The 25,671-nt window shown below is 54.9% G+C and overlaps 1 long non-coding RNA gene across 1 annotated transcript; it reads right to left on the minus strand.

Annotated features, from left to right (window-relative positions):
- Positions 1-436: 436 nt before the first annotated feature.
- On the minus strand, positions 437-12,210 carry LOC123478799 (uncharacterized). Its single transcript, XR_008425859.2, has 4 exons — positions 12,149-12,210; positions 3,845-3,965; positions 3,310-3,652; positions 437-3,214 (listed from the first exon to the last, which is right to left on the minus strand). It is a non-coding gene; the product is annotated as an uncharacterized lncRNA (long non-coding RNA).
- Between the last annotated feature and the right edge of the window lie 13,461 nt (positions 12,211-25,671).

Raw genomic sequence — 25,671 nt, forward strand, 5'->3', positions numbered from 1 at the left:
GTCCTGCGGCCACTGTATCCAGTAGGCGCCCCATGAATGCTTACTGCATGGAGGGGGCTTTGCACTAACAACCATCTCTGCGCCAGACCCTAACGGTAGCGGTGGCCCTGTTCCTTCGTCGTGTGCAGATGGGAGTGCGCTGGCAGGCAGCTGCACCTGACACCCTGGGGTGCCTGTCCGCCCTCCTGATACACCCTTTTTCCATTGCTCCAGAGGAACGAGGGCAACTTGGGCAGAGGGTCCGTGTCGATGGCTCCCTTCCTCCCTGCGGGTCCCACCTCAACACCGCTGAAACAGCCCCGAGCACCTTCTCCACCATCATCTCTCCATCCTCAACCATCTCAGGAGCTTCTCTGGTCTCCCTGCTTCCACTCGTGCCCCCCCCCCCGTAATGGGCATTGGCTGCTGCCCACCCCCGCCCCAATCTGTTGCTGGCAGAGCCTGAGCGCTCCTTCCTAGGCTGAATCCGCCAACGCTGGAGCCTGCATTACCTCCGGACTTCCGGTTAAAGACACCCGCGAATTTCCGGACTGATTACCGCGGTTTGCACCAGGATTTCCATCCCTGGCAGCCAAAGACACTTGGCACACACACCCCCCCGGTCTATTCTCAGCTGGGCAGCCTGAGTGAGCTTTTGGTAAGGACCCAGATCTCACTACAACCGGGAAGCGCCGGCGCCTCACTGGAGTTCTGCATTATCTACCCACGTTCCCACCTCCCGCAGGCCCCTGCCTCTCAGTCTCTTCTTCAGACACTTTCCACCAGTGTCAGCCTCAGGGTCCTTGCGCTGGCCAAACCTTCCTCCTGCGAGACTTCCTCCAGATCTGTACATGCCAACTCCCTTGCATCACTCCGGCCTCCATGTAAATGACCAGGCTTTCCTGCTTTCCTGTCCCTAGACGCCCCTCCCCGCTCCTCGGGCATCCACAAGGGCCTCACTTTTTAAATTTTCCTCCTAGCAGAACAGCAGAGTAATGAACTCCACCTTTCCATGGCCCATCTTTAACAATCACCAACTCGTGACCAATTTCATTTCATCCCAGCCTCCCTACCTCACTGCTCAGAAGCAAATTTGCTACTTTGTATCATTCCACTTGTAACTCTTTCAGCACAGGTCTCTAAAGGGTAAATACTTTTTGTAAAAATAAAACCAGAATATCATTATCAAACCTAAGAAATAGTTACAGTAACAATAATTCCTTTTTTATATTGCCGTGATGTTGACAGATGTTTAAGTCACAATATCATGAACTATGTCATACAACAGGTCCCTAGAGCTTACTCATCTTGTGCCGTTGAGACTTTGTATCTGATGAGTAGCTGCTCCCCATTTCCGCTTCCCCCAGCCCCTGGCAACCACCTTATCCTCTGCTTCTGACTTTGACTGCTTTCGATTCCTCCTTAAAGGGGGTCTGGCAGTATTTGCCCTTCTGTGATTGGCTTAGTTCACTAAGCACAATGTCCTCAAGGTTCATCCAGTTGTCACATATATATGACAGGATTTCCTTATTTTTTTAAAGATGAATATTTCATTGCATGTTACACCACATTGTCTTTATCCCCAGATGGACGCACAGGTTGTTTACGCATCTTGACTCTGGGTAATACCGCCCCTGAACAAGGGGGTGCAGACATCTCTCTGGGATAGCAATCTCAGCTCTTTCAGATAAATAACCAGAAGTGGAATTGCTGGGTCCTAGGGTAGTTTTATCTTTTTTTTTTTTTGGCGGCGGGGGGGCACACTGTTTTCCACAGCAGCTGCACATTTTACATGTCTACCCATAGTGCACAGGGGTTCACCTTCTCCACGTCCTTAACACCACCTGTTGTTAGCTTTCAGTATTTTTTGGTACAATGGCCATCCTGACAGGTATGAGTTTATATTGGTTGTGGTTTCAATTTGCATTTCCATGATGATTAGTGAAGTATCTTTATACATATCTGTTGGACATTAATAATCCCTTAGTATCATTAATAATCTCTTAGTATCGTCCCATATCCAGTGAAGTTTCAAATTTTGTGGAAATTAGAAAAAAATGTCCTGGCCCCCCCTGCAGACCTGCTGAACCGTGAGCTCTGTATTTCAACCAAGTCTGGATGGTTCTTCCAGGGCCCAGCTTGGGGCACCTGCCACATCCAGCACCTCCCGCTGGACACATCTCCTGTGACCGGGAACTTCCTTGAGGAGACAGTTGTCACTGTAGAAAATGCCTTCTTTTGCAATTGTGTTGCTCATAGTAGAGACAAAACCTGAATGTCTTTTCCTTTGAAATAAAGAATTCAAACACTCAGATAACGCTGAGGTGTCCGTGGACCACAATCCCCAGCGTGGGTTCCAGCCCCCTAATCTCAGAAGCATCACAGTTTGGTCAGAATCTTTCCACACTATTTTCTGTGCCGTCAACGTTTTTCCTCAAGCTGTGCCCCTAATTTGTCTCCCTGGAGTTCCTGAGCTTTTACACTCTGCTGCTCCTGAATCGCTTGGCCAAAATTTGAAGATGTTCTGGTGGCCTCTCAAGTTTCTCCTTCTCCAGCCTGGTGTCCCCTTTCTCCCTTTTCCTTGACAAGGTCGGTCTTGTCAAGGTTCAGGCCTGGCTCTCTGGGCCCTGGAATCTTGCACAGGGCTGGGCTTCTCACCAAGGCTCCTGGCTCCCCCACCCATGGGTGTGTAAAGAGGAGGGGATACAGGTCCTGGCCCCCCTCCAGATCTGGATGAAGCGAGACTGGCCATGAATTGGTGATATTGCAGCTGGGGAACGGGCAAGGGGAGGAGGGCACTCCACAAGTTCGTCTTCTCAGGTGCATGTTTCTACTTTCCATACAAAGTGGAAGGTAAAATGACAGCGAGACACGACTGCGCGCCCCGCAGAACAGCCAACATCGGAAACACTGACACCACCACACGCTGGCGAGGCTTTGAAACAACAGGAACTCTCTCTCATTCACGGCTGGTGGGGATGCCAGAGGATGCGGCCACTCTAGGAGACAGTCTGGCGGTTTCTTACAAAACTCAACGTACTTTTACAACGCGGTCCAGCAGTCGTGCTCCTCGGTGTTTACCCAGAGGAGTCGGGAACGGTGTCCACACAAAAACCTGCACGTGGGTGTCGACAGCAGCTGAATCGCGATGCTGCAAACCCGGTAGCATCCAGGATGTCCTTTCGCAGGTGAGTGAAATACGTGGTGCGTCCAGACCACGGAACACTATTCGGCACTAAAAAAAAAAAAAAGAGCTGTCAGACCTGAAAGGACATGGAGGAAACTTGAATGCATGTTACCAAGCGAAAGAAGCCCACCTGAAAAACCCACCTGCTGTGTGACCCCTTCCTGGAAAGGGTAGAACCAGAGAGAGTAGAAGGGCCGGTGCTTGCCGAGGTTGGGGAGCAGGGTGAGGGAGGGGCAGGCACAGCACGGAGGGCGTGTAGGGCAGTGACACTTCTCTGCGTGACACCGTAGTGATGGCCACATGGCATGGTCACATAAACCCATAGAAGGTACCACACCAGGAATGACCACTGACGTGAGCTGTGGACTTTGGTGACAAGGACATGTCGGTGCAGGTCCATCGTGGTAACAAATGTCCCACTCTGGCGGGGCATGTCGGTGATGGGAAATCTCTGTCCCTTCCTTTCCTTATACTCTGAGCCTAAACCTGCTCTAAGAAAACAAGATTGTCTTAATTAAAAAAAAAAAGTTTAGGGGGTGGTCCAGCCCCCAGCACAGCACGGGAGTTGCTGCGCCTGCAAGCGGGGTTCTGCCCTCGAGGGAACATGTGGAAGCAGGCGGAGCTCGTCCTTCCTGCACACCCGTCCCAGGCTCAGGCCTGCCTCCCCCGCTCACACACCCTCAGCCTCCTTTCTGGTCACGACCTCTGTCATCAGCTCGTCCAGGGCGAGTGCCTGGCGCTGTGCCCGGTGTGACAGGCTCTATCGCCAGCTGCTGAGATTCCAGCGACGCTCTTCCTCCTGAGAAACATGTTATTATTTTTCATTACTAGGTAATAATCATACCAAGATTTTTTTTTTAACCTCGGTATAGAAACATCCCCACCCTGTGCTCCTGTCTGGAGCGAGCAAAATTAACCTGATGAATTACCCTTCCCGGCACAGATCCATAAGCGGTGCCCTCATATTTTTCTAATTTGTCGTTCTCGGGCTTGTTTCACTGTCCTCAGCGACACCGAGAGGCCAGGCGGAGCCGCAGCTCGTTATTTACATGCAAGCCAGGGCTCCAGGGTCCCAGGCGTCGGTCCTCTGGAGGAATCCAGGTCGATGTCCTCTCTGGCCAGCTGCATGTATTATTGACCCAGTGGCCCCCTGTCTGCCCTCCCTCGGGGGTCCCGGGCATTGGAGCAACATGTACTGTAGATCATCCTCTCGTAGGAACAACCTCCAGGCCGGGAGGAAGTCCTTCCCCAGCTGCCCTCGAATTCCTCCTGCCTGGGCAGGGGCTTGGCTGAGGCCAGGAGCTCAGCACTAGGAGCAAAGGCAGCCTTGTCCTCCCGCGGCCCAGGGAGGGCCAGAGAGAGGCACGTCACAGAGGGTGGTATGGAGCCTCTGACGTTGGGACAACCAGTCACCCAGAGACGTGAGTCACCTCCCTCCCTAGCCGCTCTGAAGGTATACAGTTTTCTCTTTTTCATTTAGTTTTCTATTGATTTGAGGAAGAGAGAGAGAGACAGAAACATCGATTGGTTGTTCCACTTCTTGATGCATTCACTGGTTGATTCCTACATGTGCCCTGACCTGGGATCGAACCCACAACCTTGGCACATCCGGACGTCGCTCCAAACCAACTGAGCCGCCCGGCCGGGGCCACTTTCCTCTTTTTCAAGTTCACAAGTAGTATATGAGTTGCACCCTATGGAACTCTTTCTTTCATTGTGGTTTTCTTCTTTTTCCAAGTGAAAATCATCTTTCTCTTTTTTAAGTATTAATACAAGATAATACGTTATCACAAAGAGAATTTTAAAATACAGCAAAGCAGAAAGAACTTCCTAATTCAGAAAATCATAATTCCACACACTCGGGGAAAAGACACTTGTCCTCTCTGTGTACACCCTTCAATATCACTTTATTGCCTTCATTCACTCACTCATTCATTCTGCAAAGGTGTTTTGAGCTGTTACTGTCTGTCAGATATTAGATACGAAGTCACCAAAATAGAGCTCCTGCCCTGCAGACATCAACCAGTAGCGACAGAGAACAACACAGGCAATTACACTCAAAGGTACCGTACGTGCAGGTATATTCTGTATAAGAAATGTAATCGCGTCACGAAAACTGTATCCCTGGGTTTGGGCCTAATAGATCAGAAAAAAAATTCATGTCATTAGATTTACTTCAGAACAACAAAAACAAAGTCTAGAACTCAACCTAATGAGCACTGTGAAAACCAAACAATTTTTCCAGAAGATCATTCAAATGAAGGTTTCTAAAACTCAAGATATAAATCGTATGCCGTGACTTGGGGCTGTCAGACGGGGATTCCGCGCAAATTAATCTCTGTACGTGACGCAACTCCAAACAGCGTCCACATAGGCTGCGTTATGAACTTGTTAATGGTGTCAAGTTCATCTCAAGTGTAAATGCCAAGAATAAAATACTTGTATAGAGAGCAGTTGGGAATACGGGGCCTGCGAATACCTAAATACGGTTTAAGAAGCAGCGGGCAGACGACACAGTGTTGACATAGGGCTGTGAGAGATCAGTGACGTAGAAGAGAAATTCTAGAACCCATTCTTAAAGTCGGGTTTAGTCTGGTATCCTAAATGAAAGAGGAAGGAGGTAGCAAAGGAGCATTTCTCTGATAAACACCGTTGGAATAATCACCTGTTGGTTTCAAAAAGAATCTTATACGTAATTCAATAACTGCAAACTAATGGCTGATGATTTAAAGATTCGAAACAATAAAAAGCATTATAAACATAATAGAGGAAAATATGGTAGAATTTTTGAATGCTTTTTGGATAGGAAAAGTATTGTTAGGCAAACCTAACAGACAGGAAAAAAAGAACAGATGTAACTTCACTGAACTTCTGTCTACAAAGATACTAAAACGTTTAAAAAGAAGCCGCAGAATAAAAATACTTGCGATATGTTTAACAGATGAAAGGTCAATAGGCAGAATGTAAGAATCTTCTATACATAATCGGAAAAAGACAAAATACCCCCTGGCTGGTGTAGCTCAGTGGATTGAGTGCCGGCCTGAGCACGAAAAGGTTGCTGGTTCAATTCCCAGTCAGGACACAGACCTGTGTTTCGGGCCAGGTCCCCAGTTGGGGGCGTGTGAGAGGCAACTGATCAATGTATCTCTCGTACATCAAAGTTTCTCTCCCTCCCTTCCCCTCTAAAAGTAAATAAATAAAATCTTTAAAAAAAAATACTTATTATGAAAGTGAGCAAAGAGCCCTGGCTGGTGTAGCTCAGTGGACTGAGGGCCGCCTGTGAACTGGAAGGCAGCTAGTTCTGTTCCCAGTCGGGGCACGTGCCTGGGTTTGGGGCCGGGTCCCTGGTTGGAGGTGCGATGTTTCTCTCTCACACTGGTGTTTCTCTCCCTCTCTTTCTCCCTCCCTTCTCCTCTCTCTGAAAATAAGTGAATAAAACCTTTTAAAAAAAAGTGAACAAAGAACAAGAAGTCCCAGTTCAGAGAAGAGGAAATGTAAATGGCCAAAACAGGTAAGGAGAATTACTAAGCTTCTCTAATGCTCGGGAAATGCAAATTCAAGTAGATATTATATTTTATTTATTAGATCGATGAAAATTAAATATTTTCACGTCTGGTGTGGGAAACTGCGAGGAAAAACAGATGCTTATAAACAGTGGGTGGAAGGAGCATGGCTGAGAGGGAAAACCGCCTCAAATGTGCGAATGTATGAACCCTTGGACTCTGCAGTTCTCCTAGAAACAGATCTTCTAGAAAAGGTAACGTTGCGACTCCCCCCCATCAGTGACGGCCACCTGGGAAGACGGTGTTGGCTGGCCGGCGGGTGACACGGGACGGCAGCACCCTGTGTGCACCCACATACCTCTCTGAAGCAGCCTTTTCGTTATCAAAACCATGAAACTGAGTATTAAGATGAAATGGAACCAGACCAGGCTTCTAAATTGCTGCATCACAAACTGTTAATCAAGATTTTCAGAAATAATGAAGCCCATTTAATCACGTCGGCACTCACCAAGAATATCATAATTAATATTTGGGTGAGAGCGAAAAGGTGTGTTAATAAATGTTATTTTAAATACCGCTTATTTTATCTCTAGCTTATCGTCTTAAAAGGTGTACTAGTGTGTGTTTTATCACAATAAAATAAAATTTATTGTGATAAAACACACACTAGTGTGAGATGACTAGGGTGAGATGACGTCATAGCATCCAGCAGACCCCGGGTGCGGGGGTCCCGCAGAACTGAGACAGGGACTGGGGTGCAGGTGGTCTATTTGGAAGGTGATTCGGGGAAGCTGGAGGGAGGGTGCAGAAAGGATGGGGTCCCCCGCTCCACAGAGGTCGACAGGATAAGGTGCAGACGGCTGTCGGCCTGTCCCCTGCAGAGAGGGGTCTGGACTGGACACCAGGGGACATGAGCCAGTGAAGGGAACCATGAGGCTGCAGCCGCTTGACAAAGGTGAGACCCAGGTTCAGGCATGCCTGAGGGCTGGAGTCTGGGACCGTTCGGCTGGGGGGCTTGAGAAGAATCTGGGAGGTCTCTGCAGCTGGTCTCCCAGGTCAGCTGCTACCTACCTCCTTCGGCCTCCCTCTGAGGCCTGGAATCTTCCACCAAGACCCCTCACAGGCCTCTGCTGGGACTCCCCACAGCCCTGCAGTTCCCTTCCCCAAAGCCCCATCTGTGGGAGGAGGAGGAAGTCCACCAGCCAGGTCCCACCTGGCTCTGTCCCCGGGGGAGGGAGGGAGACCCCATGGACAACCCATCCCCAGACCCAGAACACTGTGCCCACCCCTCCATCTGGTTCCCTGAGGCCTGGGGACCTGAGACCTTCCAGGCCTCGAACGAGTCAGAAAACAAAAGACCAAGAAAAGTCTTTGGATGCAAGGCTCACATCCCGGGTCATGAATACGGTGAGCCCCCTCACGGGAACTGGCTGATTGATTGATTAATTATAGACGCGCTCATCCCCTGGATGCCGTGAACCTGAAGACTGTGGGAAAACTTGCGAATTCTTGTCAAATACTGTAGGGGACTGCCCATCTTGTTTTCTTCAAAGTGACTTAACCCATCATTTTTGCCTTTAAATTCTACGTGAATGCTTCATGAATATCCTATAGGTTTACTATTTTAACAATTTTACATCATAGCTACAGTATCGTAGTACCTGACTTGTATATTTATGTGACTATTGTTAGAAGTGACTAATTGGGTTTGATTAGCTCCACCATTAATATTCTGTCCATAATTTAACGTGCTTCAATAAAATACCCTAAAGCAGTGTAATGATTAGATTTCAGGAATATGTGTTTTGCAATTAAGTTCTTCTTGATTTTGATATGCAGATGAAGAAATGGTGGTCTCATTTTTTTTTTTAAATGCCCTTATTAACTCAGCAGTATACTCTGAAGATTAGGTAAGAAATCCAAGATTTTCTCTTTGTATATGCTAGTTAAAATGTATTTCAATCAAGCCTATGTGGGCAAATCAGATTTGATTAGTTTAAGTTCACAGTCATTCTATCTAAATGAATAATGTGTCACCTAACATTGCAAAAATTTGATTAATAGTTTATCAGTTAATTAAAAACGGGTTTAATTTTTCTTTTTTAGGAAAATGCAAGGTAGATATTCCTTGTCTTCATCACAAATGCAAATTGTTTCCATTTAAATCTATTGTTCCTTTTTGCTCCTTAGCCAAACTGGCAAGAAAAGGAGGGCTCCCAGAAACCCCCACTCCTGGGCAGGAGGAGCAGGGGAGCCCCCTCTGCTCCCGCCTCGCCCTCGCTGCCCCTGTCCGCAGAGCTGGCTCCGGGGGCAGCTGGTCCCCTGGCCTTGGCTTCACCAGGGACTTCCCTGTGTCAGCCTTGTCTCCCTCTGCCCATTCCCCCCACAGGCTTTGGCCACAGACTCTTCCAAATGGCAACTTCAGTCACAGGGGAAGTCCTTTCCACAGGACCCCAAGACCAGAGGTAACTGCCGTCTCCTTGGGGCAGGTCACCTGGTGCAATAGTTAGGCCCCTAGGGCACTGCAGATAAAAGATTGAGCACCGGATGGTCCCTCCAGACTCCCCTGAGGTGGCAGGGCGGGGCATGGTGAGGCAGGACAGGGAGGGAAGCCAGCTCCTGCTGCAGACCGCCCACAGCCGAAACTAACCGGGACTCAGCGCCCACCCGCCTGGCCCCAGCCCTCCTCGGGGAAGGGTGGGCTATCAGTCCACGACTTCTCTGGTCACTGACTGGAGGCTGTTCCCTGGGGCCCTACCCCCCGCACATCCCCTGGGGAACTGAGGCCAGGCTCCATGCCTACATGCCCCCACCAGCCAGAACCAGCCTCCTGTGAGTCAGACAAGGAGGACCGAGGGGGACTCTCGGGATGAAAGTCTCGCTCCTTTGCTGGGTGGCATCGGGCTGGGTTGGTGCCACATAGGCCACTGAGCCGCCCTGCCTGCCCCTCACCCAGCCCCCAGGCTGAGCCCTGCACATGGGACACTTGGGCCTTATGTAGATGCCACCTATGTACTCACTGGTCATCCCTGTGGGTGACAGTGTGTCCAGTCTGCACACAGGACACTTTGCACCCGGGTCTCGCACCACTGGGGCCTCTCACCACGGGCAGGAGGCCTGGACACACCGCCCAGCCCGCCCCACCCAGCTCCCCAGCCCTGATAGCCTGTGTGGGAGCAGGAGGGCTGCTGGACCCTGCGCCCCCTCTGGAGACCAATCCAGGCTGGGGACCCACCTAGAGCTCCGTCGGCCACAGGCAGGTGGGAGGGTCCCCAGCTACTTTGGAGGGACACTTAGGGGGACAGAAGGACAAGTCTATCTGCAAAGCCCAGCAGCCCCAGACCCAGGGCCCAAACAGGACACCAGGTCCCAGGTTCTCACCAAAGGCTCAGCTGTCCTGGGAGCTGGTTCCTGGTTTCTTTCTCAACACAGGTTCTCAGTGATGGCCCAGGGCAGCTCAGAGGAGGACATTCCCCGAAGCAGTTCCTGAGCCGCGTTCTGATTGCCCTGGCTTCCTCCCTTCTTTGCCCCACTTCTCACACAGGTTAGCCCCACCCAGACCACATGGACTCCCAGTGACAGGCGGGTCCCCAAGGGAAAAGCAGGACCCAGGAAACAACAGGGCTGCCCACAGCAGCAGGGACCAGAATGACCTAAAGGGGAGAAACTTGCCGCTGTGGGAAGGGCAAGCCCTGGAGGGAGGAGGCCCTGGCAGGTCCAAAAGGGCATCCGGGGCTGGGGGGGGGGGCAGGGGGAGCATTGGGTGGCGCGAAGGACGAGGGAGTTCCTGAGAAGAGCACCCAGCAGGCTGTTTTCTACCCTGTTCTCTCTTCCCCGCAGGTGCCTTTCTCTTAGTCACATCCAGAGGGCACAGGACGGTGGGCCCCAGCAACGTCACCACTCTGCTCGGAGCCTGGCACAGGTGACCCACTGGGGACACCCCTCTTAATGAGGGAAGGGGAAGGTCAGGACGGGGATCGGCTGCAGCGCAGCCAACAGACTGGGGAATAAGCACAAACAGCACGAACACTGGTCCCGCATGCACCGGCCATGTAACCCCGCCAGGTCGGGGGAGTGGTGCAGGGAGCTCGGTCACCGCCGTCCCCCGCGGAGACACCGCACAGGCGGGACAGGCCTTCTGGGAATCACTTCGTCCCATTTAAACCCAGAGCTGGGGTTGGAGGCCTAGGTGGACACCTGCTGCTCCCGTGCACCCCACTGTCAGAGGTCTGCACCCCCCTGAGCCCCCACCTGGGAGACGCACCTTCTTACCTTTGATGTTTGGAGGGGGCGGAAGTCCCTGCCGCTGAACAACAGCAGCGCCCTAAGGACGCTGAGCGAGCCTGTGAGGCAGGGACCGTTCCCCTATTTGACAGAAGAGGAAGCTGAGCTTACCTGCGCTCACACACAACCTGCCGTCTCAGCCTTCAAGAGCTCATTAAACCCTTCCTGGCCATAACGACACCCTGGACATGGCCTGGAACCCACGTGGTGGCCCTGGGTGCCCTTTGTCAGTGACCATGTGGGCATGGGGTGGTCCTGCCCCCACCTGGACCGTGTGCTCTGACCACAGGAGCCTGTGTCTCTGACCTGGGCTAGGCTGGGCACACAACAGGAACCTCAGAAGGGCTTGCTGGTGGGAGCTGAGAACTCCTCCTAATTCTGCCAAGGGGGCAAGGAGGGGGCAAGGAGGGGGAAAGGAAGGAGCTGAGAAGCCCTTGAGTAACAGAATGGAAGCAACGCTGAAGGGCCTTGTTCAGAGCAGTTCAGAAAAGGAAGAGCCTGGAGTCACCACCACCAATCCCCAGGGCCTGGCCTCCAGCAGTGAAGGTCACGTGAGAGGTGCAGGGCCCCGCCCCCACCGTCTTCTTGGCCCTGGAATGGGCAGAACACAGCTGAGGGAAACCAGGAGAAGGCAAGTCAGGGAAAGGGACAGTGGTCCTGACGTGGAGGGACAGAAAGGGGCTGGCAAGCAGGAGGGGTCGCAAGGAAGGGACAAGAGGCCAAATGCATCCCCGCTGCACCTCCTCCACAGAACACAGAGCACTGCCTTCTAGGTGGGTTGGACCTGGGGGACCCTAGCAGGAGACTGCGGAAGCAGGAGAGCCACCGGGTGGTCTGTGCCCCTCCTGGGGACGCCTCCTGTCAGAGGGCACTCCCTACACAGCCCCCTTGGTCCCCAGATTCAGGTGGCTTCTCCTCCCCGGGCCCGGGTGTCCAGCCCACGTGCATTCCCTTTGTAAAGAAGTCCCCTTACTAAACGCTCCTGAATGGCAGAGTAAGCGTGCCACCTGCTTCTTGCCAGGTCCTGGCTGACACAGAGACACCCTGGGCTTCTACCTTGGAGGGAAAAGGGTCAGATGTGGGGGAGAAGGGCCCGGGCTTCTCAGGTGAGAGGCCTGTATTCCCCTCACAGGTCAAGGACCCAGTCTGGGGGGTGGAGAGGAGGGTTGGGGAGGAGCCCTGGGAGTAGACGCACCCCATTTTGGAAGGCAGCAGCCAGCAGGATGGCTCAGGAGGGCCCAGCCTCCTGGCCTGCACGCACCTGGCCCCCCCCCCCCCCCCCCCCCCCCCCGCCGGCTGTCTCCCGAGCGTGCCTCTGGGCCCCGCTGCCGCTGTCCCAGAGGGCAGCCCTCCAGACAGACAAAGGCGCTGCTGACTGCACGCAGGTGTCCGGGCTCCAGGGCCTATTCTTAGAATGTAGGACAGCTTTCTCCCAGAATAGACGAGACGCGATAATCCAGGAGGGAGGCCTGGGAGAGATGAAGACGTCGAGTCTAGATATGAATTAGCTTCGAGTATATTATTTGAAGAAATGTTGAACAGCTAGGCAAATATTTGATACCTTTGAATCGGAGCCGGCGTTTTCCTAGGTGGAGTGGCAGCAGCTGCCAGAGACGTCGCCCTCCCGCGCCGGCATACCTGGCTATCACGCCTGGTTCCCGAGCCCCCTCTGGCTGCATGTGGAAAAGTAATTAAGGCGAGAATTGTGTGCAAGACACAGTGTGCACACACACGAGACCCCAGGCTGCGGGACAGGGCTCTGTGCGTGAATGGATCCAAACAGCCTTTCCTTCCTTTCTTCCTTTTTTAAGGTTTTATTTATTTATTTTTAGAGAGGGGAAAGGAAGAAGAGAGGGAAACACCAAGGTGTGGTTGCCTCTCCAGCGCCCCCTACTGGGGATCTGGCATGCAACCCGGGCATGTGCCCTGCCGGGGAATCCAACCGGTGACCCTTTGGTTCACAGGCCCGCGCTCAATCCACTGACCCACACCAGCCAGGCCAGCCTTTTCTTTCTTAAGGAAACTTTATTTTCCTTAAATCGCCCACCATATTACCAAAGGAATGAGCCATCTGCTTCAGTGGGTCCCCTGATTTGGACCCCCTAGTCTGTGACCCTGGGGAGGGGTTTGCAGGAAAGGCGCCCAGATGCCCTAATCCCAGAAAGTGGCCCACGTACGAGCCCCAGGGCAGAGCCTCCATGTTCGGGCAGCAGCTGGGAGAGTCTTTTTGTTCTGGAAAAAGATTCGCGGCTGGGACCGTGGAGGCAGCACGCCCCAAAGCCCAGCGCGATAAGCGCTGGTGTCCTCGGAAAGGCGGAGCCGTCCCCACACCTTCGCCTCATCTGGAGCAGGAGACTGCCTTGCGCCCCCAGTTCGCAGACGGAGAAACGGGAAATCCAGATACGGCCAGCACTACGCACCGCTAAATGAGTGGCAGGCGGAGAGAGAGTCCGGGACTTCACAAGAGCAACGACTAATGTCGACCCGGCACTCACAGGGGTCTGGGGCTTTCCGAGCCTCCCCCAACCGGCTCAGCAGGCGCGCGATTCTGTCAGCCCCCTATCCAGCTGAGAAAGCCGGGTTTAGAGAGACCCTGCTGCGCGTCACCCAACAGCCGGGCGCGGGCCACTGCACGGTGCTGCCCCTCTCCGGACCCCACTGGGCTTAAGGGATGCTGAGCAGCGTGGAGGCCTGGGGCTTCCCGGCCGCGTGGCGCGACGGGGGAGCTTTGTGTGCTGGACCTGCGAACCCCGCGCTAGCCCGCCCCGGCCTCCCCCGCGCTGCGCCGCAGCTGCCCCTGCGCCGCCACCAGATGGCAGCAGACGCTGTGCGATCACCGCCGGGAGGGAGCTCCGGGCAAGGGCAAGGCCAGAGCGGGGACCGCAGGGCCCACCTGCAGCGCGCCCCCGGAAGCTGGCCGCCCGCCCGGGCTGCGCCATACCCCGCAGGTGGCATGGCCGTGGGGAAGTCGGCCCGGACCCCCAGCGGGTCCTCCAGGGGCCGCCTCACGCCGCTCCAGGCGCGCGTGCTGATTGGCTTTGGCCGAGGCCCGGATGCTTTAGGAGCAATCACTCCCTCGGGCGGGCGGTGGCCGCAGGAGAGGGGCAGCCGCCTGGAGCGCGCCCTCTGGCTGTTCACACATCTCTCGCTCTGCTGCTGCCCCTACCCCATGAGGGGATTGTCACCTCACTGGACCCCCGAGGGAAGTGTGGCCCGGACAGGCCCAGGGCCTTGCTGAGAACGCACCGGTGGCGGACGGCCCGGGGGACCCTGAGCGGGGTCTCCATGCCCTGAAGCCCAGGCCGGGCCTCACACTCGATGAAGCCCCGAGCCTGGCTGGACCACGGGCAACGATGATGCCCTTGGCCAGGGGTGGGCGCGGGCCCCGGGGCAAGCCCTGGGCACTTTCTGAGCTGGCTGGAGGCAGGGAGCTTTAGGGAAAGGGCAGCAGAGAAGAGGGAAGGTGTTGGTTCGCACCTCCAAGCATCTGGGGAGCGTTTGCCTTCGGAGCGGTGCGTGTTTTGAGGGGAGAGGAATGGGCTGTGGGCTCAGCTCAGCCAGGGGGCGATGATTGACCCAGGGGCCGATGATTGACCCAGGGGCCGGCAACCTCTGCGCCAGGGCTCCGGGAGCCCCCAGCCCAAGCGCGCCCTCTGCAAACTGAAGCTGAAGCGGCGGTGCGGGCAGGCAGGGCCGGTGGCTGTGCCAGCGGCCCCAGGCCTCGGGCTGTCTCAGCTCCAGCCAAGGTCTGGAGCAGGGACCGAGCCAAACTGGCGGTGGCAGTGCCCAGCCAGGAGACTCTCTGGGACCTACCGTGTGCACAATGCTGACCCACACATTCACTCGGGAGCCCTTTGAAAAAGAAAGGCTAAAAACAGATAAAACAAAATACAATGAAAGGAAATAAGAAAAAAAAACTTTAAAAGACAGTGACGTGGCATCAAATCAACAGCCTCAGGTCCCGCTCCTGGCTCCGTCCCCCACACCCTCTGCAATGGGGACAAGTCAGTTCGCCTCTCTGGGCCTCCCTGATCACCACCAAGTGGGAATAGTCACACACTCACAGGACGGCTGTGGGTGCGTGAGGAGGTGCAGGAGCGGGAGGGCCATCGCAAAGTGTCTGGGCCCCCCCTTGCTCCAGGAGGGTCTTGCCCCAGGGCCTCACTGCCTCTGATTCCTCTCATTTCTCCTGCATTCTGTGTCATTTACATCATTGCTTTCACTCCCGGTTTGTCCCGGAGACTATCACCACCCCGGTGCAGCCACGCCCTTGTCCGCGCCCTGTCCAGCTGTGAGCCACAGGGTGGCAGCGCCTCAGCCCCTGGGCCATTCTCCCAGGCCCTCTGGCCAGCCCCTTGGCAGAACCCGACAGCTCAGCCGCCCCTGCCCACACCAGCCCCGACACGCCCCAGGCCTCCTTGACTGCTAAACAAAAGGCCCTTCAAATTGACGAGGAAAAAAGCAAAAGCCCCACAGAAAACTGGGCAAAGGTAGGAGCAGCGCCATGTCCCATAACCGTGTGTGAAAAGACCCTCTCCGTCGCTAGGTGCCAGGACATGCCACAGGAACAGCACCCACGAGGTGTGACAGAAACCCCAGAGGACAGGGGCAGGGGCAGCTAGTGAGGCGGGAGGAGAACCGCTGCCTGTTCTCAACTGTGCATCATACATCAGAACGTGCACCTGTGTATGGAAGCGTGTCGCCGCGTCACCCCTTTCCAGTTCTCTTCCCCTGTGAATGCCCCCACGCCAGGCAGGTGGCTGGGCTGTTCTTGGCTCACTGTCCCCGGAGAGAGGTGACACGGGAGACTGCAGGCTCTTTTCAGCTCCGGTTTCCCAACCTCGGGCAGGCCCTGAACTGATGGACAGGACCCTGGGTCCACGGGGAGCGTTTGGGGAGACACTGGGAGACAAGAAGGGGATTTAGGGAGAAGGAAACTCCCCTCCCCTTCAAAAAAGATTTCTCCGGTGTGGGGTCCAGGTGGGTGGCCTTCCTGGGGACACAGAAAATGGCAGGTGGTGGCCCCAAGAGAGCAGGGAAGGGCTGCTAAATGGTGAGCGGGCCCTGCCCTGAGAGGCTGGGCCATGGCAGCTGGGCGGCAAGACGGCCCCTGGGTAACCCGCACCCGAAGCACACACCCCGGAACCGGGACAGGGATGATGGGACTGAAGGATCCCAGAGCCTGTGGTGTCACTGAAGGAGGAGAACTGCCATGCCCCCCCAAAAAAACACCTGGGCATCAGGGGGACATGAGCTTCGACTCCAGCCCGGAAGGAGAATCCCACATTCACTAGTTCAGTTGTGTGTGTGAAATTGAAACAGTGTCTTAGCAGAAAGACACTTTTCCATCCTGTACATCCAAGGTCACGGCTCCAGCACGGATGCCTTCTGGACCCTGCAGCCCCCTCCCCGGACCCCACTGGAGATATCAGCAAAGGGGCATCTGGGCCAGGCTGCGTCCTGTGGCTCCGTGTGTAAGGCAGCAAAACCAGAAGCACCCCAAATGCCCATCAAAGTGGGGAAAGCGAGTATGGAGAGATAAAGGATCACCTTTACATCCAGATGCTAAAAAACGTGTAAAACTGAAGGGATTTCCAAAGATTCCGGGTTCCCGCCTGTCCCCTGGGGCTGACTGTCTGCACTGGGAAATCATTTGATTTCCGCAGTTCCTGAGAGTCCTGCCCCACCCGCTAATCTCAGGACCCTGAGCTTTGGCTGACACTCCCTGGCTTCCCCAGGAGGCCCGCTGTCCCTGTCCCCTGCCCCCACCCCCTAAGACTCCTCCCCCCGGCTCCTGCATTCTAGAAGAGGGGTGCCAGTTTCCCTGGCTCTGTGCAGCCGGGGGTCCCTGGACACTGGCAGACACTCTCCCCCACCACACTCGACCCAGGCTCCCCCGAAATTCTTTAAACTAGACTTTGCGTTTTGGACTGTACTGTTTGTCTCTGCATTGTCCGGTTTTAGCAAGAATCCAGCTCTGTCGGTTTCACCAGAACCCCCACCCTCCCTATGTGATCACCCTCCACATCTAATCAGATTCTGCATCTGCACCCCTGCAACCCACCCACCCCCGGCCCCACCCATGTGCGCTCACTCAGGCTGCCTTCAGCAAGAATCCAGCCGGTCAGTTGGGCCAGAATCTCCCTCTCCCCTCCGTTTCCTCTCAGCAATTTTCCATCCACTCACCTCCACCTCCTCCTGGGCTATAAATTCCCATTTCTGTCTTCAGAGTTGAGGCCAATGTCTCTGCTGCTGTTCAAGACCTGGCGGAAGGCACACCTGCCTGCCCCCGAGGATGGCTTTTCCGTAACAACCATGCCCATGAGGGTTGGGCTGCTGGCATCACCTAGGCAGTGTGGGCAGCTCGGTGTGAACTGGGACATTTCGACCTGTCCCCGGTTGCCAGTGGTGCCCTCCCAGGCCCACAGGTACCAGCCCACCAGGTTTCCAGAGACCAGCAAAGATGCGCAGATGGCCACGTTCCCTGGAGACGGGAGAGACTGCGGGCCTGGGGGACAGTGAGAGGCTCCCCTGAAGTGGGAGGCTGCACCCTGGTCCCCGTGGCTCTGCTTCCAAAGAGGAGAGGGGTGTTCCAGAGGCTGGGCCCTGCCTCTGAGTGGGTGCAAGGATGGAGCCAAAAGGGGAGCCGGAATCCTGCCGGGAGTCTGCACCAGAGGGCCCAGGGCACATTAGAACCGCCTGGGGCGCTTCTAACGTAAAGGAAGCCCAGGCTGTAGTTCCGACCAGCGTCCGTGTGAGCGGGTTCTGCTGGACCACCATGCACAGCAGCTCCTGCCTCAGCTGGTGTGAGCCCAGCTCCCCTCAACCTAGAGGGCGATGGGTCTGCCCCTCCTCACACACGGTCACATTTACCTGTCGGCTGTGACCACCTGTGACTACCTGATCCGAGCGGGAGTGAGCTGGGCCAGCCTGGGTGGGGCCTGGCTGTTCGGAGAAGCAGCTGTCTTTGAGTGTGGTCCCTGGCAGCCCAGGGTGCGATGTGAGAAGCCCAGAAAGGAGCCCCGCCACCCTTGGCCACTCCAGCCGATATCTAATCAAATGGTGGTGCTCAGAGCTCGGGGGCCACTGAGCCTCAGAATCGGGCTGCAGGACGGGGTCTTCCCACCAGGCCCCAGGCCTGGCTGCAGCATCAGGAGGGGGTGGAGAGCCCGAGTGTGAGGCAGAGTGGAGTGTCACCGTGGCTTTGACAGTGTGTCATGAAATGTTTGCCACATTGAATTAAATACTGAACTGTTAATTACAGCCCTGGCTCGTGTGGCTCAGTGCACTGAGCGCCAGCCTGCGAACCAAAGGGTCACCAGTTCGAGTCCCAGTCAGGGCACACGCCTGGGTTGCCGGCCAGGTCCCCATAGGGGGTGCTGGAGAGGCAACCACACATTGATGTTTCTCTCCCTTTCTCCCTCCCTTTCCTTCTGTCTAAAAATAAATAAATACGATCTTTAAAAAAATTAAAAAACGAACATTAACTATGGAGCCAGATGGGAATCAATGGACATTGTCTCACAGAAGCCACCGGCCTGTCACCAGCCTCCAGAACAGACCTGTGGGGCCTCGGCACCCCTCCCCTGCAGTGGAAGGGCTCCAGAGACACTGGGCAGCGCCCGCTGGGCTGTGCTGTTTTGAAGGGCCACGTGTCCCCTAGGCAGGGGTCTCCTGGTTGGGTCTCCTCGGCGGTGGAAGAGGCAGGAGCCACATCCCTGCATGGCAAAATCTGCAGAAACCGACATGCCCAGCAGCCCGTGCCTGCCACCTCCTCTCCCCCAAAACAGGCCCAGTGCCCCCACCTCCACCGTAAGAGACCCCTTAGCATGTCAGCCACGTGCCGTCCCCTCAACCTGCCTCTACCCTGGGGCTGGGAGCTCCCGACAGCCTCACAAGGGGGACGTGCTTTCTCCAAACAGCCCAGCATGCAGTGGGGGGACCCTCAGGTCCCTTTCCTAGTGTTCACCAACCCCTGCCCCCCCCCAAGCCACGGCAGCCAGGGCAGGGTGAAACCTGAAGGAGGCCTTGGGTGGGTGCTGGGCAGGGGGACTGGGGGATTCTTCACTGCCCTCAAGATAGAGTCCAGACCCTTCACTTGGGGTGCCTGCACCCCGCTGCCTCCACCAGTGTCAGACGTCACCCCGACTCCCCAGTCCCATCCCAATCGTCTATGTTCCAGCCGCCTGTAAGTCCCTGAGTGCCCCCAGGCGGGCGCCCTCTGGATCCTGGCATGTTTCTTTCATGCTGCCTGAAATCTTTACTGTCCTTCAGCTCTCACCTAAGGCGTCAACTCCTCTAGGAAGCCCACCTGCCTTGCACAGGAACCCAGGCACAGGAGGGTGGATGGCTAGTCCCAGGCAGGGGCAGCTGGACATCACTGGGCTGCTCCATCTGGCTTCTCTCCACATCCCAGGGCCTGCCCGCAGGGCACCTGGGCCCTGAACTTCGTGGAGTGGGTGTCTCAGAGCTGCCACCTACTGGCCACTGAGATGAGAGGACCCAGGAGTGGGGCCAGGGAACAGCTGGTGGGCAGGGTCCCTGAACAGGGCTCCTCAGCCACCCCTTCCTGGCTCCCCTGACAGGCATAGCAAGGGGGAGGCCACGCCACCCTGAGACCCCCCCCGGAAAGTCTGTGAAAAGAGGGGGGAAGAAATGCCACAAGCAGGTTACAAGAGCCAACCCCTATTTAAAATGTTTACAATGAACAATCTAACACATTTTAACACCAAAACACATACAGCACAATACAAGTATGCTTTTCACAAGAAAACAGAAGAATTTGTCCAAAAAACATTTGCTCAGACAACAGTATGCGATGGAGGTCCGCAGCTGCCCCTCCTCTAGCTGCCACCTCGTTTGGAGATGGCAGGCCTCTGGGGACGCTGAGGCCTGGGCCGGGGGGGGGGCCAGAGAGGGGAGGAGGCTGCCCGGGCCCCAGCAGCTCCTTCCACGAGGATCCACAGCGCTCTGCCCGCGCTCCCAGCCGCCAGCCCCAGCCAGGCCTCTGGGACTTCAGGGTGCAGCCACCCCTTCCGCCGCCCTGGGCGCCTCGCCCCATGCAACCCCTCCCTCGCCCTTTATAAATATGCAGAGAGATGGGGGGCGGGGCGCCCTCTTTTGAAGGAAAATTAACCTCAATGACGAACTTAGTTATTCACGCGCACCATCAGCCTGCTACTCCTGATTATGCAGGACGCAAACTGTGTCTGAGTGTGTGACTGAGCGCCCACCAAAGGCGCCCTGGGCAGCGGCCAGCCCACCCCCGCCGGTGCAGGCCGAGGGGCTGCCTTCCTCGGACAGCGCCCTGCCCTCCGGCCCGCGCAGCGCAGGCCGCCTGCGCGCCGTACTCCAAAGGATGCGCTAACCTTGCGAGCTTGGCGGGGAAGGCTGCGCCTGGCTGCCTGCTCCACGGACGCATCCGCTCACCAGAGTATTTTAAGCTCACAGCGCAGACCATATGGTATTTCGAAGAACAGAAGTCGAAAGTACAGTACATATTTATTCCTTCCACAGAGAGCAGGGAAGGGGTTGCGGATTTTATTAAAGCCTCTGTGTGCGTGTGCGTGCTCGCGACGCCAGCGGAAATACACGCGGCGCACAGAAGAAAGAAGAAATGACACAGATTGATCTCACCTCTCTGCCAACCCACCCCCTAGCAACAGTGAAAACTTGGTCTGCATAAACTCGAGAAAACAAGAAATATTTTATCAAGTCGTCTGCACCCAGGGCCATTGCCAAGTCTTTCTCCCCCTTTTTGCAACGAGAGCCGGCTCCTCGGTGTCAGGACTGCGGGCGGTGGAGCGGGAGGAGAGGCGCCGGCCTGGGGGGGGGTCCTGGGTCTGCGGTTGGGAGAACCCCTCGGGCGAGTCTGTTGAGCACATCCTCATCCAGCCCCCCCAGCTCTGGGGACCAGCCCCCGCCGTTTCCTGGGAAGCCCCTTTCCCTCTCTCAGCCCAGGTGACAAGTGGGGTGGCCGGTGGCCAATCAGAGCTCTGCCCCTGGTGCTGGCCTCAGTGACTGGTTCAGAGATGGCCATGTGACCCAAGGCAAGCCAATGAGGCTCAGTCCTGAGACTTTTGGTGGAATTACCAGGAAGGAGGCTCTTTTGTCCCAAAGGATTTGCTCAGCTGGGAGCTTGGCGCCAACTATCTGAGCAGAAACCTAGTGATGGAAGAGTCTAGGGCAGTTCCAGGTTTTCTTGGACACTCGGGGCTTTGTTCAGCGATTTCAGATTTCAACCCTCAATTTAGATTGTCCTCCACCTGAGTTTCGGGGGCTCACAGAGTCATGGCAGTGGGGACATTGGCAGGAAGAGGGTTCTCGACTCTCCAGGGTCATTCCTCAGAGGTTCTGCTCTTGTCAGGGCCGAATAACTCCTATCTGACCGACCTCCTGCAGGTAACCACCACACACCCTAACACGAACCACAGGCACTAGAGAGGTGCTGAAGGCAGGTGGCAGGGGAGAGGCCATGCTCACAGGGCGGAGCAGCACTGGGTGAGCAGCCCACGTGTGTGGCTATAAGTCTGCCCCACGCAGGGCAAGCAAAACCTGGAGAGGACACTTCGGATACAAGACTCCTACTGCTCTGGAGAGCCAGGGGCTGGGGCAATGATGGCAAACAGGCAGTGACCGTGGGGTTCAGAGAGAGACAGAGAGAGACAGAAAGCGTGCCACAGAAGGAGGCCCAGACCGACAGAACTCCTGAACACGGACGCAGCACCCAGAATACCATTTTAGCCAATCAAATCTAGAAATGCATGAGAGTGGGCTTTATCTCAGGAATTCTGGGTTTGTTTAAGATTCAGAAATCATTACAATCCCCGAAAGGAGAAATACGACGTGGTCACCTCAATGGCGGCAGAAATCACATTTGAAAAATTCACCACCTGTTCATAATTGTAAAAGAAGAGCTACACTGGATGAGGGACAGAAGACAGAAGTCTCTTCATGTGACAAAAGGCGACTTTGACAAGCTTCTGTCTAGCGTCACCCTCAGTGGGGGAGCCTGAATGCTTTCCTTCTAAGGGCAGGACACCGGCAGAGGGTCCCCTCTCACGGCTCCTATTCAACACGGCCCTGGAAGTCCTGGCCAATGAAATGACACGGGGGAGGAAAGAAAAGGCACACAAAATGGAGAGGAAGACCTAAAACTAACTCTGTTCACAGAAGACGTGATTGTCTTTGTAGAAAATCCCCTAGAACATACCAAAAAAAATTAGAAACTGTAATTTTGTAATCAACACTGTTTAAAATAACATTAAAAATGAAATACTTAGGGGTGAACCTTAAAAAATATGTTTAAGGTTTGTAGGCTCAACTACATAAACCCTTAATACTGATATGTTAACAGTATTGACCAGAAGACTCAATCCTGTTAACATATCAGTTCTTCCTAAATGGATCTATAGATTCAATGCGATCCCAATTTATATCCCAGTGGGCTTTTTTGTATGACAATCTGATTTTTTAAAGATTTTATTTATCTATTTTTATGGAAAGGGAGGGAGAAAGAGGAGAGAAACATCAATGTGTGGTTGCCTCTCGCATGTCCCCATCTGGGGACCTGGCCCATAACCCAGGCATGTGCCCTGACTGGGAATCAAACCGGGGACCCTTTGGTTCACAGGCTGGCACTCAATCCACTGAGCCACACCATCCAGGGCAACAATCTGATTTTAAATTTTATATAGAAATGTGAAAGACTTTAAAATGGCTACAGTAGCTATAAAAAAGAAGGTAAATTTGGAGGGGTTTCACAACCTGATTTCCAGACACATACAGCTGCAGCAGTCGGAGGGTGTGGTATCGGTGTGTGGGTGTCAGAACCACAGACTGGGGTGAGGGGCCACCATCCCACCCACCTCCTTCAGGAGGCTGCCCCAAAGCCTCCACGGTTGGGCAGCCTCCCAAAGCAGCACTGACGGAAAGGGCCGTCTCACGCCTGGGCCAACTGGAACTTGAACGACCTGGCTCTGATGGGTGACTTCCTTGGCCACTTACAAAGGGCATTCCCTGGCTCTGAGCTTCTCCCGAAAGGCCTCCAGACTGCCATCTGGTGATTAGAAAAATGTGCGAAGACCCACAAAGAACCAGGGTCTCCACTGGTCCGTGCTGTTAGAAAGACAGGCAGTGACAGGGAGACAGGGAGGGAGAGAACAGTTTCCCACCCCGCCTCAGCCTCTTGGCCCCGCCCTCTAAGTTAGACCTTACTTTTATTCCCATCTCACTGGGAAGAGAACCAAGGTTCACTGTGACTGGGCTTCCTGCCCAAGTTCATGTGCCTAGGAAGTAGGGAAGGGATTAGAACCCCTGTGTGTACACTCCAAAGTTCAAGCCTGGCCCTCCGAACCCTTTCTGCTTTGACACCGGGGCAAGATCTTGAGCGCTCTGATCTCTGCCTCCTCATGTGAAAGTGAGAATATGCCTAATCCCTTACAGGTAACCCTGGGCCACCTGCCACTTTCCTCAGTTCAAACGCACCTCCTGGGAGGGGCAGCAGGATCGGCAGGCAACAAAGGTTCAGAAACCTACAAAGCACCCCGGGACAGACGCAGCTGTCATCCCTGGTCCTGACTCTGACTCACTCAAGGAAGGTGGATGGAAGTCTTTGTCCTGCTTTCAGCTGTATTCACCAGGTTCCCACCTGCCTTCTCATTATTTTAATTACTTCACATTCCTTTAATTACTATGGTTTTGTAATCTATTTTTTTTAAGATTTTATTTATTTACTTTTAGAGAGAGGGGAAGGGAGAGAGAAAGAGAGGGAGAGACACATCGATGTGTGGTTGCCTCTCATGCGCCCCCTACTGGGGACCTGGCCTGCAACCCAGACATGTGCCCTGACCGGGAATGGAACCGGCGACCCTTTGGTTCACAGGGCTGCACTCAATCCACTGAGCCACACCAGCAGGGCTGTAATCTGTTTTAATGCCTGTAGAGCAAGACCTCCCTTTTGTTCTTTTTAAAAACTGCCTGAACACTCTGTGGGCTTTTACTCTTCCAAGTACATTGTAGAATCAGTTTCCCAAGTTCCAGTACAACTGGGCTGGAATTTTTACAGGAATTGCATTGAGTATGTAGGTCATTTGGTGGAGAAGTTACATTGTTTTAAGGTTAAGATATAACCCCACTATTTATCTCTGCAGTCGGGTCTTTTTTAAAAACCTAATTTCTGAGTTTTAGATTTAGCTCCTTTAAAGATCTGGTGCGTTTTTCATTAGGTTAATTCCTAAATATTTCAATATTGTGCAGGATATCTTATTTCTATTAACATTTTCAAGAAATGTATTGCTCTGGCCCAGTAGCTCAGTTTGTTGGAGCGTCATCCCAGTACCCCAAGGTTGCAGGTTCCATCCCTGGTAAAGTGCACATGAAAAGAATCAACCAACGAAGGCATCAATAAGTGGAACAACAAATCGATGTTTCTCTTTCTCTCTCTCTCTAGAAAAAGATGAAGATGAAGAAGAAGGGAAGCAAGGAAGGAAAGGGAAAAGAAGGAAGGAAGGAATCATTATTGCAAGGAAATCCATTACTATTTTGATCTTACAGAAAACACCCTCCTTCGACTCTCATTAGGTTAGTTTGCTGGTTCTCTTGGTCACTATGCTTGACAGTCACTACATTGCCTCTTTGCTCCCAATGCTTCTGTCTCACTCTCCTTTCTCCCGCTGCCTGGGCCGGACTGTCAGGGACCACGTTGACTAGTGGCAGAACAGGAGAATACCCTTGACTTCTGACTTTTAGAGGAGACTTGGGTTTTAGCAGGTGCCTGCAGTCACTAGAGCTGCGTCCTTGGGAGACCCCGCCCCCACCCCCGCCCAGCTGGCCTTTGGAAGGCAAGGCCTGAGACAGGACCGAGGCCCTCTAGGAACGGCTTCGGGGATCCTGGCGTGAAGAACGACGTGGCCCAAACTGGGGCCACAGGCAGGGTGCAGCAGAGAGTTAGGGCAGGGGACTGCGGGGCAGGTTAGCTTCGGAGTGAGGAAGAGTCAAGACTGAAGCCCTCTTTGGGGGTGGGCTGCCGGGCTGGGGGCATGGTGACGTCATTCACTGGGGGGAGAGCAGGGGGAACCGAGTTTGGGGAGGGAGGTGGGCTCCACTACAGTCGGTCTGCTCCGCCCGGCAAGGGATGTAGCAGGCACCGGCGCAGGAAGACAGGGAGCCTGGGGACCAAGATTAGGGAGGGACAGAGGAGTGCCTGGCATACGTGGGCTCGCCGTTGGTCGAACTGCTAGGATTGTCCGCATGGGGGTGGGAGTTAAGTGAGGGGCGGACCCCGGGCGACACCAGCGCTAGGGAGCAGGACGCGGAGGACAGACCACAGGAAGGACCAGATGAACAGCGCGCCAGGGAGGAAGCGGCTCCGCCCAGAAGGCAGAGGACCTTGGGCGTGAACGTGCCCTCGCGTGAACGCCCGAGCTTGGTCGGGACAGGGACTAACACACCGCTTCCCGCCTACCAGACTCCAGGGACTCCACGATGCGCGGGACAGACAGCCAGGACCACGCTGGCCACGCCCCCGGGGCTGACCCACTGGAGCGCCTGCGCAGGCCGGGCCACGCCTACAGCCTCGGCCCCGCCCCTTCCGCGGGCGCACACAGCGGCGGGGCGGGGCCGGGCCAGTGGGCGGGGCCGGGCTGGGTCACGTGGGTAAACACGCGCACGTGGAGCGGTGGCCCGGCTGGTGGGCGGCGCCGGTTCGCGGCTGGCGAA

The sequence above is a fragment of the Desmodus rotundus genome, chromosome 12 (assembly GCF_022682495.2).
Source record: "Desmodus rotundus isolate HL8 chromosome 12, HLdesRot8A.1, whole genome shotgun sequence".
In the NCBI taxonomy this organism is placed as follows: Eukaryota; Metazoa; Chordata; class Mammalia; order Chiroptera; family Phyllostomidae; genus Desmodus; species Desmodus rotundus.